Source organism: Diospyros lotus, chromosome 1, assembly GCF_014633365.1.
Source record: "Diospyros lotus cultivar Yz01 chromosome 1, ASM1463336v1, whole genome shotgun sequence".
Lineage (NCBI taxonomy): Eukaryota > Viridiplantae > Streptophyta > Magnoliopsida > Ericales > Ebenaceae > Diospyros > Diospyros lotus.
Window position 1 is genome coordinate 4,239,008 of NC_068338.1, and position 16,109 is coordinate 4,255,116.

The 16,109-nt window shown below is 40.8% G+C and overlaps 1 pseudogene; it reads left to right on the forward strand.

The window, feature by feature from the left end:
* The first annotated feature begins 4,555 nt into the window (after positions 1-4,555).
* Positions 4,556-4,655, forward strand: LOC127793632 (small nucleolar RNA R71; annotated as a pseudogene).
* Positions 4,656-16,109: the final 11,454 nt, after the last annotated feature.

The following is a 16,109-nucleotide window of genomic DNA, read 5'->3' on the forward strand; positions in this document are numbered from 1 at the left end:
GCTCACTTCTGTTGATTCCTCATTAATCTTCCTAATGGCCCAGTAGGCTTTGTGCTCTATTTCAACTGGTAAATGACATGGCTTGCCATATACCAACCTGTAGGGAGACATGCCTAGAATGGTCTTGTAAGCAGTTCTATAGGCCCAAAGTGCATCAATCAACCTCAAGGACCAATCCTTGCGATTAGAATTGACTGTTTTCTCTAAAATCCTTTTTATCTCCCTATTGGCCAATTCAGCTTGGCCATTGGTTTGAGGGTGATATGGGGTTGCAACCTTGTGGACTACTCCATATTTTCTCATTAATTCAGCCACTGGTTTGTTGCAGAAATGAGAACCTCCATCACTTATGATGGCCCTAGGCATTCCAAACCTACTAAAAATATTTTCTTTCAAAAACTTCATTACAACCCGATGATCGTTTGTTCTTGTTGGGATTGCTTCTACCCACTTGGACACGTAGTCAACAGCTAACAAGATGTACTCGTGTCCACCTGAATTAACAAATGGTCCCATGAAGTCTATTCCCCAACAATCAAAAATTTCTAACACCTGAATGGGTTGTAAGGGCATCATATTCCTCTTGGTTAGGCTTCCTAGCCTTTGGCATCTATCACATGAACTACAGAACTGATTCACATCTCTAAACATGGTAGGCCAAAAGAATCCACTTTGTAAGATCTTGGCCAATGTTTTTCTTGTGGAGAAATGACCTCCACAAGCAAGAGTATGACAAAAATTCAAAACACTCTGTTGCTCATGCTCGGGGATGCACCTTCTTAAAATTTGGTCAGCACAATACTTAAACAAGTAAGGGTCATCCCAGAAATAAGTCCTAACCTTCCTAAAGAATTTTTGTTTATCTAGCTTGGTCCAATGATTTGGAATTAGACCGGTGGCTAGATAGTTGGCCAGATCTGCATACCATGGTGTAACAGAGGTTGAGGTATCATTGATAAGGAAGAGTTGTTCATCTGGAAAGGTGTCCCTGATTGGTTCCTTGTCTAGATTAAGGTCTTGGCATGGAAGTCTAGACAAATGGTCTGCCACCACATTTTCTACTCCCTTTTTATCTTTGATTTCTATGTTGAATTCTTGGAGTAACAAAATCCACCTAATAAGACGCGGTTTGGCGTCTTGTTTGGTGAGCAAGTATTTCAAAGCAGCATGGTCAGTGAAAACAATGACCAATGACCCCACCAGATATGATCTGAACTTCTCTAATGCAAACACTACTGCCAATAATTCCTTCTCAGTTGTTGTGTAATTCTTTTGCGCTTCATTGAGGGTTTTACTGGCATAGTAGATGACATAAGGTTTTTTATCTTTTCTTTGCCCTAGGACTGCTCCTACAGCATAATCACTTGCATCACACATGAGTTCAAAGGGCAATGACCAATCTGGTGGTTGAATAATGGGGGCTGAGATGAGAGCATTTCTTAACCTCTCAAAAGAGGTTTGACAAGATGATGTCCACTCAAATGGAACATCTTGGGAGAGCAAATTACACAGAGGCCGGGCTATGCTGCTAAAAGATGCTATGAATCTCCTATAGAACCCAGCATGCCCAAGGAAAGACCTGATGTCCTTAACACTCTTAGGGACTGGTAATTTTTGGATGGCTTCAACTTTGGCTTTGTCCACCTCCATTCCCTTAGCAGAGACAATATGCCCTAGGACTATACCTTGTTTGACCATGAAATGACATTTTTCCCAGTTAAGCACAAGGTGGGTTTCTTCACAACGAGCTAGAACTCTCTCTAAATTCTCTAAACATGCCTCAAAACTAGCTCCATAGACAGAGAAATCATCCATAAAAACCTCCACAATGTGTTCTGTCATCTCACTAAAAATACTCATCACACACCTTTGGAAGGTGGCAGGGGCATTGCATAGTCCAAAAGGCATACGTCTATAGGCAAATGTCCCAAATGGACATGTGAAAGTGGTCTTTTCCTGGTCCTCTAGGGCAATGTCAATCTGGTTATATCCTGAATAACCATCAAGGAAACAATAGAATGCTTGTCCAGCTATTCTTTCAAGGACTTGGTCCAAGAACGGCAATGGAAAATGGTCTTTTCTAGTCATTGCATTGAGTTTTCTGTAATCAATGCACACTCTCCATCCGGTTTGGATGCGAGTAGGGATCAACTCATTCTTTTCATTTCTCACCACTGTGACTCCAGACCTTTTTGGGACCACTTGAGTGGGGCTGACCCACTTTGAATCAGAGATGGGGTATATAATACCCGCATCCAGCAACTTTAGCACTTCTTTCCTAACCACCTCTTTCATGTTAGGATTGAGTCTCCTCTGCATTTGCCTAACAGGTTTAGCATCCTCCTCTAGAAATATCCTATGAGTGCAAGTCAAAGGACTAATTCCATGCAAGTCTGAGATGGTCCAACCTAAGGCTTTTTTATGAGCTCTCAAAATGCTTATCAGCTGAATTTCCTGTTGGGATGTCAAACTTGAAGAGATGACTACGGGGAGTGTGTTCTCATCACCTAGAAATGCATATTTTAACTCACTTGGCAAAGGTTTCATTTCAGGTGTGGGTGAGGTATTATCAGATTGTGACTCCTCATTGTTCAGAGAACCCAATGGTTCTGATTTGGGAATCCATTGAGCCACAGGCATTGCTTCTTCCTCCCTAGTGTTCTCTAATTCTTTTAACTTTGTCTCTTCTTGATCTTCTTCCATAGATTTGTTCAAAAATTCTTTTGCAAAATAGTCCTCAGCTAATGTTTGAACCAAATCTACTTCCTCCACCTCATTCTCAGCTATGTGTTGTTTGGAAACTCTAAAGATATTCATCTCTACAGTCATGTTTCCAAATGATAACTTAAGTATTCCATTCCTACAATTAATTATGGCATTTGAAGTTGCTAGGAATGGTCTACCAAGAATGACTGGAACAGGGGGTTGAGGGCCTTGATGGGGTTGTGTGTCCAAGACTATAAAATCAACAGGGAAGTAAAATTTGTCCACCTGCACTAATACATCCTCCACTATCCCCCTAGGGACTTTGATTGACCTATCAGCAAGCTGTAGGGTAACTCTTGTTGGCTTGAGTTCTCCTAAGCCCAGTTGCTGATATACACTATAAGGAAGCAAATTGACACTTGCTCCTAGATCTAAGAGTGCTTGGTCCACCCTCTGGCTTCCAATTATGCAAGAAATGGTTGGGCTACCAGGGTCTTTGTACTTAGGAGGTGTTTTAAGTTGCAGGATGGAACTCACCTGTTCGGTTAAGAATGCTTTCTCCTTGATGTTGATCTTTCTTTTAACAGTACACAAGTCTTTTAAGAATTTTGCATAAGATGGTGTCTGTTTGATTGCATCAAGTAGAGGAATGTTAATCCTCACCTGCTTGAACACTTCATAAATATCAGCATTTTGTTTTTCCCTCTTTGTTTGAGTAAGTCTTTGAGGGAATGGTGGTGCAGGGTTGCTCTTGAATTCTTCCACCTTATTTTTTTCTTTATCTTCCTTTTTTTTGTTTTCAAGTTTTTCCTCCAAAGCTGGAGCATTGTCATTTTTTATATTTTCATTTTGTTCTTCTTCTTGTGCATTAGGTTGGTTTGTCCTAGGGTCATCTGGTTTGTCAATTATTTTTCCATTCCTAAGGACAGTGACTGCTTGCACCTGCTCATGATTATAGTTCCCACTATTTGATGATTCCACTTGATTTGTTTGCCTCACGGGGTTGGGATTTGGTTGAGAAGGGAATTTCCCAGGTTCTCTCACAGTCAAAGTTTGAGTTAGCTTGGTTAGCTGACTCCTCATGTCCTCAATTGCCCTATTTGTTTGCTCTTGGAATTTTGCTACCTGAGCATTGTTCCCCATCTGCCCTTGCATAAATTATTGTAGAGTATCCTCTAGGGATCTCTTATGCGGTGGCTGATATGAGCCAGATGGTCCTTGGTTAGGTTGGTAGAGCTGTGGCAGAGGTTGTGGCTGTGGTTGTGAGGGAAATGGTTGGTGTGGCTGAGGTGCTGAATCATTTCTCCAAGAGAAATTTGGGTGGTTCCTAGAATTTGGATGGTAGGTGTTTGAGTTTGGGTTGTACCCTTGATAATTTCCACCCTGGTTCTGGTTTTGGTATATCCTACCCTCTGTTTGCCTTGGTTGTGAGTTTGAAGTTTGGCCATACAACACTTCTTTGAAAACAGGGAGAGTTGGACACTCCTCTGTTCTATGGCTATTGGCTTCACACACTACACAATGCACCTCTACCTCATTGATAGCCTTCATTTTTTTCATCTCCAATTCTTCCATTTTCTTTGTCAACAGAGCTAATCTAGCACTGATGTCATCAGTTTCATTTAATTGGAGTTTTCCCTTTGGTTGTGGATTGTATTGGTCTCTCAAATCTCCCATGGTTAATGGCCCAACTTCCCAATTTCTAGAGTTTTCAGCTACATGGTCAAAGTATGCAACAGCCTCTTCAGGAGTTTTTTCATAAAAGTCACCATTACACATGGTGGACACCAGCATTTTCAAATTAGGAGTTAAGGCATTAAAGAAGAAACTAACTACCCGCCATTGTTCAAAGGCATGGTGTGGGCAAGAATGCAAGAGGTCCTTGAAACGTTCCCAAGTTTGAGCAAATGTTTCATTTGGTTTACAGACGAAATTCATCATTTGCCTTTGGAGTGATGCTGTTCTATTAGCTGGGAAGTATTTTTTTAGAAATTTTGTTTGCATCTCCCTCCAAGTTCCTATTGATCTGGGCTCTAGAGTCCCTAACCACATTTTTGCTTTATCCTTGAGTGAGAACGGGAAGAGTTTTAGTCTAACAGTGTCCTCATGAATATTTTGATCCCCACAGGTACCACATACCTCTTCAAAATCCCTCATGTGTGTATATGGATTTTTAGAATCCATACCATGAAATGTGGGGAGCATTTGTATGGTACCTGGTTTAAGGACAAATCGATGATGGTTTATTGGTAGGATTATGCAAGAGGGAGTGGTTTGCCTTGGAGGGTTCAAATAATCCCTGAGAGGTTTAATCTCATCAACATCATGTTCTCCATGATCACTCCCGTGAGCAGATAGGTTTTCATTTTGTTGAGACATTATGGATTGTAAAAGTGATATTTCAGTCTCTGATAAAGAATCTATAGAATGGTTTAACTGATGGCTTAAGATTCTACCAGATCTAAGTCTCATACAATTTGAATAATATGCAAACAGTTAAGAAAAAAAAAAAAATTATTAAGAACAAAGTTACCCGTGGAGTGAATTTTTTTCTTCTGTTGTACCTCCCCGGCAACGGCGCCAAAATTTGGCTGCACTCCTCACCCTACAATTTAAATAGCGTTAATCAGTTTTGGATGTTCAGTGTTGAAATGGTGAGGAGGTTTAAACTCACCAGTGTGTGAGTGTAGTTGTAGCACAAATATAAATTCCGGACAAGTCCGGGTCGATTCACTGGGAGGTTTATTTAACAAAAGAATGGTTCATTCGGGTTGATTTATCCAAAGAGAGCTAAGTTTTCCTGATTGTGAAAAGGTTTTTTTTTTTGAATATTAAAAAGGTCTTGGGTTGAGGCGAGTTCAGAACCAATGCCTTATAAATCTCTTATAGTAATTTAAACAGCAATATTAATCTGAAATAAACAGAGGATCGTTTTGTAGTTATAATTCAAGATACGAATGATTCTTAGCTAAGCAACCCTCATACATGATATGATGGTTCTGGGTTAAGATATCACTGTAAATTTTATTATACTAGAGACTATGATTTGATCGTCTGAGCTTGGGTATATCTCATCTCCAATTCTAGCAACTTTCATACATGGCATGAGAGTTCTAAGTTAGGATGATGACCCAATCCAAACTCACAAAATCATTTATACACTCAACTCGAGTTTAACTCAGATAAATCTTGCATTCATCGAGGTTTGGCTTATCTTGAGATTCAAGAACATTGGACACTGTCCTCGCCTTAACCCAATATTAGATTTAGCTACTCATTTCCATTTTTAAAATAAATTGGCAGGAATTTAAATGACGGGAATTAAAAGACAGTATTTAAAAGACTATTTTTTAACCGACCATATAGGCGGTATATAATTTAAAGACAATAATTGAAAGACTATTTTGACCGACCATATAGGCGGTATATAATTGAAAGATAATAATTGAAATTGCAAGAATTTAAAGGCAGAAATTAACCGACCATTTAGGCGGTGGATAATAAAGTAACAATAAATGACATAAGAATTTAAATAAGAAAAAGAAGAAGTAAGATTTGCAAGAGAAAATAAAAAAAGAACAAGAGCAATTAAAACAACTAAAATTTCATTCAAGAATAATCCTCCCTTACAAGTGCACCTAAGTGCTCTATTTATAGGCTAAAAGATGTAATGGAAACCACTTAATTATATAATTTAATAATACAAAATATCTAATTGATGATGTAAGCAATGATGTCATTTTAACCATGATGTAAGCAATGATGTCATCTTATCCCATGATGTAAGCGATGATGTCATCCTATCCCATGATGTAAGCGATGATGTCATCATATTTGTGGGACTTGGGCTTTTCATGTTTTTGGGCTTTGGGCCTTCTTTGTGTTGGGCTTGAGCTTGGGCTTGGGCTTGGGCTTGGGCCTTCCTTGTGTTGGGCTTGAGCTTGGGCTTGGGCTTGTCTTATGTTGGATTCTATTTGATTGTTGGGCCAAGTGCACATGAAACATCCTCTAGACTCCATAGTTGGCCCATGATTTTGAGCAACAATAATGGGTAATCCAACGTCTTCGATTTATGCCCCTAATTAATTGTAGAAGACAGCTTTCTTGCTTCATCCTGTAATAATATATAATGCAAATAATTATTTATTTTAAGCATAATTATAAAGCTAAAATAGGGATATAATTCATTAGGATATAGGAAATATTGACCCTTATCAGAGGCCGGACGCTTGGATGGCTCGAATCTGCGAACGACTCGATAATCTAAAGGTTAGATTTATTTATTTGTTTGTGAATGATTTAATTTCGACATTGATCCAATCGCCGGGATCGGGGTGAGTTCAAAATTTTGAACTACGCTGTTTACCCCGTAGGGATCTTGCTTTACTTTCATAAAGATCAGCGAGGTATGTTCTCATAAATCCCCAATACTCAGCGAAATGTTTGTTATGCTAGCCTTGTGCATGGGTCACCTTTGGCTTGCTATGAGGTGAGCTGAAGAGAGGTGAATCTCACTCAGGTTTCGGGTCTCGGTCTGCTGTATTTTCTTGTTTGAGTTGGGACCAATTCTTGAGTGGAGCGAAGGGAAGGACAAAGCCTAGTTCCCATCTAGGGCGTTTCTTATTGGAACATAGTCCAACCCTTCAGTTGTGGTTCGTTGGGTGAGTAATCCGGTCGATTATTTACTAGTGGCGCCCGTAAGTGGGAGCGGGTCGTTACAATTCTTGTTGCATCATTTGGGTCTACTAAGCGCTCCTCTCGCAAGTCTCGCTCCCGCGAGTAGATCCTCATTGTTGTTTGCATCTCGTCGTTGTTTGTTGTTTTTGTTTTATTTATTTATTTTTTTGTACTCTCGGTTGTTCTTGCTGCAATGAGAGTTATCGCTTTATCACTAGATATTTTCTTCATTGTTCTACTCAACATGCTCCGCTCCTTACCACTTGATTTATTTCTTTATTGTTGATCTTAGTGATACAAGGTCAGAGCTTTTCTTTTGTTGTTGGGCAGCGTGCGGAGTGGCAAGCTTGAGTATACTTTACCTCGTTGCTGGGCCATAAGCAAGGCAACGGGCTAGATCGCATTTTACTTCGTTGCCAGGCCATAAGCGGGGCAACAGGCTAGATCGCATTTTACCTCCTTACTGGGCCATAAGCGGGGCAACAGCTGTGAGCGTATCTTACCTTGTTGCCGGGCCATAAGCGAGGCAACGGGTTAGATCGCATTTTACCTCGTTCCTGGGCTATAAGCGGGGGAACGGGTGTGAGCGCATTTTACCTCGTTGCCGGGCCATAAGTAAGGTAATGGGTGTGAGTGTATTTTACCTCGTTACCGGGTCATAAGCAGGGCAACAAGCTAGATCGTATTTTATGTCGTTGTCAGGCCATAAGCGGGGCAATGGGCTAGATCGCATTTTACCTTGTTGCCGGGCTATGAGCGGGGCAACAGGTTTGAGTTTCCTTTCTGTAGATGCAAATAAAATGATATCCATGCACACATAAGCATTTTGATGTGGTTCGGCTAAATGTGCTTACGTCCACAGTCCCATTTAGGACTTATATTATTGCAGATACTTTGCCATGTACAGCGTTCATCTACAACTTGAGATCATTCAAATTCCATGTTTTCCCAAGGGTGTCTCCCAAAAGGGTTTGTAAAATGCAAGTGTTGGGACTAATCAACTTTAGAATGCGATATGGCCCTTCCTAATTTCCTCATAACTTTCCATCGTCCTTTACCGCGTTGGTCACAATAGATCGCCGGAGTACTAGATCTCCCTCTTTCATGGGTCTATTCTTTACCCGAGAATTGAAATAACTGGTGATTCTTCTCTGATAAGCAGCTATCTTCATGGCAGCATTATCCCTCTACTCTTCAATCAAATTCAAATTTTCTTGCAATGCTTCAAAATTCCTTGCACCGTTCTCTTCCCATATGCCATCAGTCTTGGGGACTTAGCTGAAAGTTCAATGGGAATTAAGGCCTATGTTCCATATACCAGATTGAATAGAGTTTCTCCAGTAGTGATTCAACTAGTCGTTCGGTAAGCCCATAAAATTGAGGGTAGCTCATCGGCCCATGTTCTCCTGGCCCCTTCAAGTCCGGTTTTTAGGCCATGCAGTATGGTTCGGTTGCTGACCTCAGCTTGTCCATTAGCTTGGGGGTACGCCACTGAAGCGAATCGTAGTTGAATCCCTAGGTTGTCACAGAATTTTCTAAAGGAGTCACAATCAAACTGCTTCCCATGGTCCGTAACGATAATTCTTCGTATCCCAAACCGGCACACAATCTCTTTTCATACCATTGTTTCTACTTTTCTTGTTGTAATGGTGGCCAATGCCCCAACTTCAATCCATTTGGTGAAATAGTCAATAGCTACTATTAAAAATTTTCTCTGCCCAAGTGCTTAGGGGAACGGTCCCAGAATATCCAAACCCCACTAGGCGAATGGTATAGGCTAGAACGCAGGCTGTAGTTGAGATATCAGGGCAAATTGGACTGGGGCATGTCGCTAGCATTTGTCACATGATTTGACTTTCTTTAATGCATTTGATCGTATCGTGGGCCAAAAGAAACCATCTCTCAAAATTTTGGTTGCCAGGGTTCATGCACCCAAATGTTCTCCACATATTCCGCTATGGGTTTCTGCCAGAGTATATTCGGCCTCTTGGGGGCCTAAACACTTGAGAAGAGGTGTAGTGTAAACTCGCTTATATAATACCCCGTCTATAATGGTAAACCTTGCAGCCCATATCTTAAGTCTTCTTGCTTCTTGTGGATCATCGGGTAATTCATTGCTGGTGAGATAACAGTAGAAGGGCGTTCGCTAGTCTATTCCTACTTCAACACATGATACTTCTTTTTCTTCGATGCTCAGTTGATGAAGCACCTTAACAAATACTGCTCGTCCTGTTGTCTCTTTAGTGGACGCTACTTTAGACAAAGCATCAACATGTTCGTTGAGCGATCTATTTATTTGTGTTAACTGAAAGCTCTGAAATATTTGTGCCAGGTCTTTTACCTTACGCAAGTATTGTGCCATTACTTGCTCTCTGGTTTCATACTATCCATGAAACTGTTGCACAATCAACTGGGAATCATTATGGGCAACTAATTGTGTTACCTCCAATTTTCACACTAACCTCATTCCTGCAATTAGTGCTTCATATTCGACAACATTGTTGGTACTTGGAAAAGCAAATCACAAAGAATACTCTAACGTTTCTCCCTCGGGGGGTACAAGTACTATCCCAGCACCGCTTCCCTGTGAGCTAGATGCTCCATCAACAAACAATAACCACTCTGCCTGTTCATTTTCTCCTATTTTACAAGAGTGTGTGAATTTCCATAATAAAATCTGCTAATGCCTGCCCTTTTATAGCTTGCCAAGGCTGATACTGAATATCATATTCACTCAACTCAATGGACCATTTGGTAAGGCGACCAGAACATTCAGGCTTTTGCAAAATACTTCGTAAGGGTTGGTCTGTAAGTACGATGATCAAATGAGCTTAGAAGTATGGCCTCAATTTTCTGTAATACTTCGTAATATGTCTCTGGGCCCTGTAATCCCTTGCTGACATAGTATATTGGCCAATCCAACTGTCCCTCTTTCCTGATCAATACTGCACTTATTGCTTTGTCACTTATCCCCAAGTATGAGTACAATATCTCTCTAGTTTTTGGTCGTGTCAATAGGGGAACCTCTTTCAAGTATTCTTTTAATGCTTCAAATGACTTCTGGCATTGTTCTGTCCACTCAAACTTTTTCCCAGCCCTCAATGTTCGCAAAAATGAGAGCTCTCTTTCAGCTGACTTGGAGAGAAAACGCCCGAGAGCTGCCATTCGTCTTGTCAATTGCTGAACTTCCTTAGTTGATGTTGGCAGTTCCATATCCAATATCGCTTGAATTTTCTCAGGGTTCGCCTCGATTCCTCTTTGTGTGATCATGTATCCTAAGAATTTTCCAAACTGCACTCCAAAGGCACACTTTGTTGAATTTAACCGCATCTTGTATTGTCTAAAGACTCTGAGCACCTGTGCTAGCTTTTCCACATGTGATTTATCCTTCCGACTTTTCACAATCATGTCATCAACATATGCCTCCATTGTATCGCCTAGCAATTCTTTAAAGACTTTATTCACCATGCGTTGATAAGTGGCTCTAGCGTTCTTGAGTCCAAAGGGCATGACTTGGTAATAGTATGTCCATTTTTTGGTGATAAACGACGTTTTCTCTTAGTCTGGAGGGTACATCATTATTTGGTGATACCCCGCGAAAGCATCCAAAAAGCTCAGAAACTGGTATCCAAATGTTTCATCTACGAGACGGTCGATCTGAGGTTGTGGGTATGAGTCTTTGGGGAATGCTTCGTTGAGATTGGTGAAATCCACACACACACGCCATTTTCTATTGGGCTTCAGGACCATAACAACATTGGCCAACCACTCCGGATATAATACTTCCCGAATGAAGCCCGCCCTTACCAATTTATCGATTTCCTCTTCCAATGCTTGTAGCCTATCAGGGGCAATGTTTCGCTTCTTTTGTCGGACTGGCTTAAATAGGGGATCCACATTCAAATGGTGACATATCACTTCTAGACTGATCCCTGGCATATCTTTTGGTTTCCAAGCAAATACGTCTGAATTTTCTCGTAAGCATTCCACAATCTCTTCTTTTATATGTTCCGAAAGTTATGAGCCGACATATGCTAATTTCTTAGAATCCACTCCACTCAGATGCACTGCCTCTAATTCTTCAATGGGTTGAGGTTTGCGAGAAACCACGGATTTATATATAGCCTTCTTTGCAATATATAAGGTTTCTTCAGCTCTTTTTCCTTTTATAGATGACACATAGTAGGTTTGTGCTTTCTTTTGATCTCCCTGAACCTGTCCAACTCCGGCGGGCGTGGGGAATTTCATTAATAATTAGCATGAGGACACCACGACCCTCAGATCATTAAGTAATGGGCGGCCCAAAATCATGTTATATGCCGCCGAGGAGGTTTTAACCACCATAAAATTTCCTTGTCGAGTCATGATTTGTATAATACCCCATATTTTCGTGAAGTTGCCACGTATTTTAAGTGAGTTTAAAATACCAAAAAATATGCTTGAAATGGCAACAACTGACCGAATCAGTCGTAGGGAGTACCCTAGAGCTTAGATACCTAAGGTTAAAGGTATATTTTTGACGAGCGTCTTGAGGCGAGATTTATGACGCTGAAAGAAATCAAATCAGAAATGGTTTCGGTTAAGCTAAGTTGTAGCCTAAAAAGACCGAATGATGGCAAGTGGCTTCCGAAAAATTGTATATATTGAGTAATTTTGAGTTATTAATTTTGGGATTTTAAGTATCTCGATAAATTTGATGTTTGAGGGTGTAATTGTAATTAGAGAATTATCCAAACGAAATAAGGATAAAATTAAGAGCTTATGTGGTAAAATATTGAAGCCACTCAATTAATTCTAGTTTTGGATTTCAAAAGCCACTCAATTATGGCTTTGAGTCTTTGGAGTCCATGGCTAAGATTTTGACAAGTGGCATAATGTGATTGGTTGGAGAAATCTATAAAAAGGCACCATGGGTTCTTCTCAAATCATTCCAACCAAGTTTGAGAAGTGAAGCACTCTAAGAGGAGGAGCTTGCTCTAGAGAGAGAGAAGGGAGTTCAGCAAGAAGGCGGGAAGAATGCGACGAAGAAGCGACGGAGAACGAGCCTCGTCGGAGTTGCGGCTCTTCGCTGGAGTTCCCCAAAATCAATCAGTAAAAAAGCGAGGTAAGTCCAATTTTTTTTTATAATCCTGTAGAGGGGAAGAGAGGGTCGAATTGGAGTTAAAACGAGGGAGATATGGCCGAAATACGAAAATGAGGCGTTGCTGTCCGAAATCCGGTGCCTGCGCGTGAGTTACATGCGTGGAAAAATGGCTGCGCGTGAAGGCGCCTGGCCTATCTTCTTCGGGCGCGTGAGGGCACGTGATGGGTCTATTTTCCTTCAACTTTTCCAGTTATACCTCTAACTTAATACCCTTCAATCCTATGTAAAAATATTTAAGGTTAGGTTTACCAAAATGCATGTTTTCTGCAGAAACCTAGGCCGCTTGCTGTGAAATTATACTGTCGAAGAGATAAACCAACAAAGTGAGACTCCTATACTCCAAATCCTATTTTTTATTCTCTTATGAGAGACTTCTATTGCATGAGACATGTTTCGTGAAGTTCTTATACATAAACGCTTGTTATTCTCTTACGTGAAATCATGTTGCATATATGAAATGTATTTTTCTGAAAAATATATGCTATTGGCTTTTTAACTATTGCATTTATAAAATTCATGTGGCCGTACTATTGTACCTATTTGTTGTTGGCCGAGGGTAAAAGTCGGGTATCCCCCGAGAGGCGCTATGCGTGCGCCATCGAGAAAGCTCTCGTGGGGAAGACCGTGAGTCTAAGGAACAACGGATGTGGTGCTTGCATGAGTTCTATGAAGTCAGGCAGAAGTGACATGGTTAGGGACCTCCCGAGAGGCGCTATGCGTGCGCCATTGAGAAAGCTCTCGTTGGAGGAGGCTGACGTGTTCACGAGGCACTTCGGAGTAGTTCTTGTTGTCTTCGCATACATTTTATACCTGATCATGCATCGGTATAAACTATTTTTGGAGTTTCTCACTAGAAGATTCATCTTCTAATTGGACTATGTCCCTGGAATATTCAAACATTCCAAGTTCGACAGGGAAATGAGGTAACTGAAGAATAAGTTTAATTTGCTGTCTATAGCATGTTTAGAATATTTTCATTTATATGCGAACCTATGTATGTCTTGGATATGTTTAAGACATTCAGTTATATCTTGCGAGAGATGATGTCCATGTAATTCATTTTGTAAACGTCTTGAACAATTTTATGATAAATAAAGCATTATGGTTGTGAACCATATCAGGTTCGATTTAGCTTCCGCATTTGAAATTTTAATGCCTGTCTTAGCTATTCAATAATTGGGTTTGTTAAGCTGAAAGGTGAAAATTAGGGTTTTTGAGATGTTGTGTGATGTATGACAGCTATTGAGATATGAAAAATTTTATATTCTCGAAATCCTAAGTTATAACCCCCTCAAGAAATTTGGGGTGTTACAGTTGGTATCAGAGCGAACCTAAGGAAAAGTTCGCATGTGGCTAGATGAGTAAAGCCACCGTAAGTTTTGGGAATTAGGTTAGGATTTGTGAAATATTTAGTAGCATACTCTTGTTGCTTATTCAATTTGAATTGAACCATGCCATGATGATTTAATAGATCGCCCTGTCTTCTTGCCATATGGTGAATACAAGAAGGAATAGGCGCGAGAGAGGCAATGGGGAAGAAAGCAACACCAACCCGCACCCAAGAGGTGGTGTGGGAGCTCAAAGAGATGCACGATTTGACCTCGGTGAAGGCCGGATTGATAGGATCGAGAGAATCCTAGAAGGCATGGCTGGGCAAATTTGGGAGTTGCAGCCCGAGCAAAGAAGAGTAGATTCCTTGGAGAGGTATCTACGACAAAACCCTGCCAGTGTTTCGAGAAAAACCGGCAGATGACCCCGCAATCAGTGAATACTGGTTGGACCAGACTGAAAAGATCCTACAAAGATTGAGAATCCTGAATGAGGACAAGGTCGAGGGTGCGACCTATATGCTGGAAAAGGAAGCTGCCCAATGGTGGAGGTCTATGCAGCGAGCGATACCTAACCGGACAGGATCTCAGGGGTTAGCAACAGATGTAGAATTGGGGGAGGCTGTAACACCCCGCCCTATACAGGCGTGTCACTATAAGGAAATTCTCGGGGTTTTTTTTTTTTTTTTTTCAAGTCTGATATTCACGATGCCTGTGAGCACAATCTTCACATGCAGATGAAACACTCGTCGTAAAACTACAGCCGGCACCCGCGGTGATCTTAAGAACAATCTCCACATGCAGATATATACCCCGAGAGATCTAGTCTTACTCGTTTAGTTAACAATAACAAACCTTCACCGAACGAGACAATATAAACATAGCGGAATACTTAATTAATCAAAATGACGTGGCCTACCACGTGTTATACACAAAATGTTGCCATACCGTCATATGTATACAACATCAATACTAATTATTACAACATCGTCAAGCGATATATAACATCAATGCTTCCAAAATAATATAACAACAACAACTATCAAACAAACACCACTGGCTCATCTGTCATGTCCTCGACCTCGCTGTTGTCCCTGACTGGAATGTTGAATGTTCCAAGGGCATAACCCATGTTAGATGATAAACCATCTAAGTGAAGGTATGAAACAGTTATACAATGCATGAAAGACATACGAGCATGGCATACTATACGACAACATGCAAGACACATCTAACTCAAGATATCACCTTGACATACTTAATCCCTCAAATGCTCCACTGTGGCACACGTTCACCTGGTCCAACGTTAATCCCTCGAGTGCACCGTCGTGACACCCGTTCACCTTGTTTAACATTATTCCCTCGAGTGCCCCAGTGTGACACCCATTCACCTAGATTAACATTGTCCCAATCTCAAGTAGACCCCATCCCGCCCCATACGGACCCAACGATGCAATTAAACTTGACCCCAAATGACATGAAAATTTACACGCCATGCACCAACATTTTAAATAAAACAGTTAATGCAATGTAGCAAATATCGACACAATGATCATAAGCAAAAGCCTTGTAAAACAATCTATGTCTAAGAGGGTATAACCGCTCACTAGAACCCACCACAAGCACCTAAAAACAGTTCCAAGACAAGGAAAAGCTGGAATCAAACCACTCACCTCAATTCGGAAAAGTCTGGATTTCGCCTCGAAAAACGTGCCACACCTCAAAAATTGTGTAATTCTTCTTCCAATGACCCAATTGATTCCTATTTCACCATTTAAGACCTTTGGAATCAATATTTCTATTTTTCCACAATTTCTCTATTTTTATTTAATTTTAAAACATTTCTACCTTCGAAAAAATATTAAAAATACCTAACATCAATTTTCACAAAATATTTTTCCATGATAATTCCTAGAATAATTTTACCTAAATTATGAAATTAAAAACACATAAAAATCATACCTCACGCGCCCTCACGCGCCACCCAGAGGTCCCGCGAGTGGCTGCCACGCGCCGCTGCACAGTTTTCTTCTCCGGTGGTCTTCTCCGATTCCGGCGACGTCCAATGCCCTAAATTCTTATAGGGGCTTGTAGAGCTCTTCAAGGCGACCTCAATGGTGCCCTTGTTCATTGGAAAGAGTGGCCGGAGGTAGGATTAAAAGCGAGTTGCAGGTCGTGGCGGCGGCGGTTCGTTTTTCCGGCCAAGCTTCTAAAACCTCTCCATTCCTACACCAATCGATCCCAAATGCTCCAGA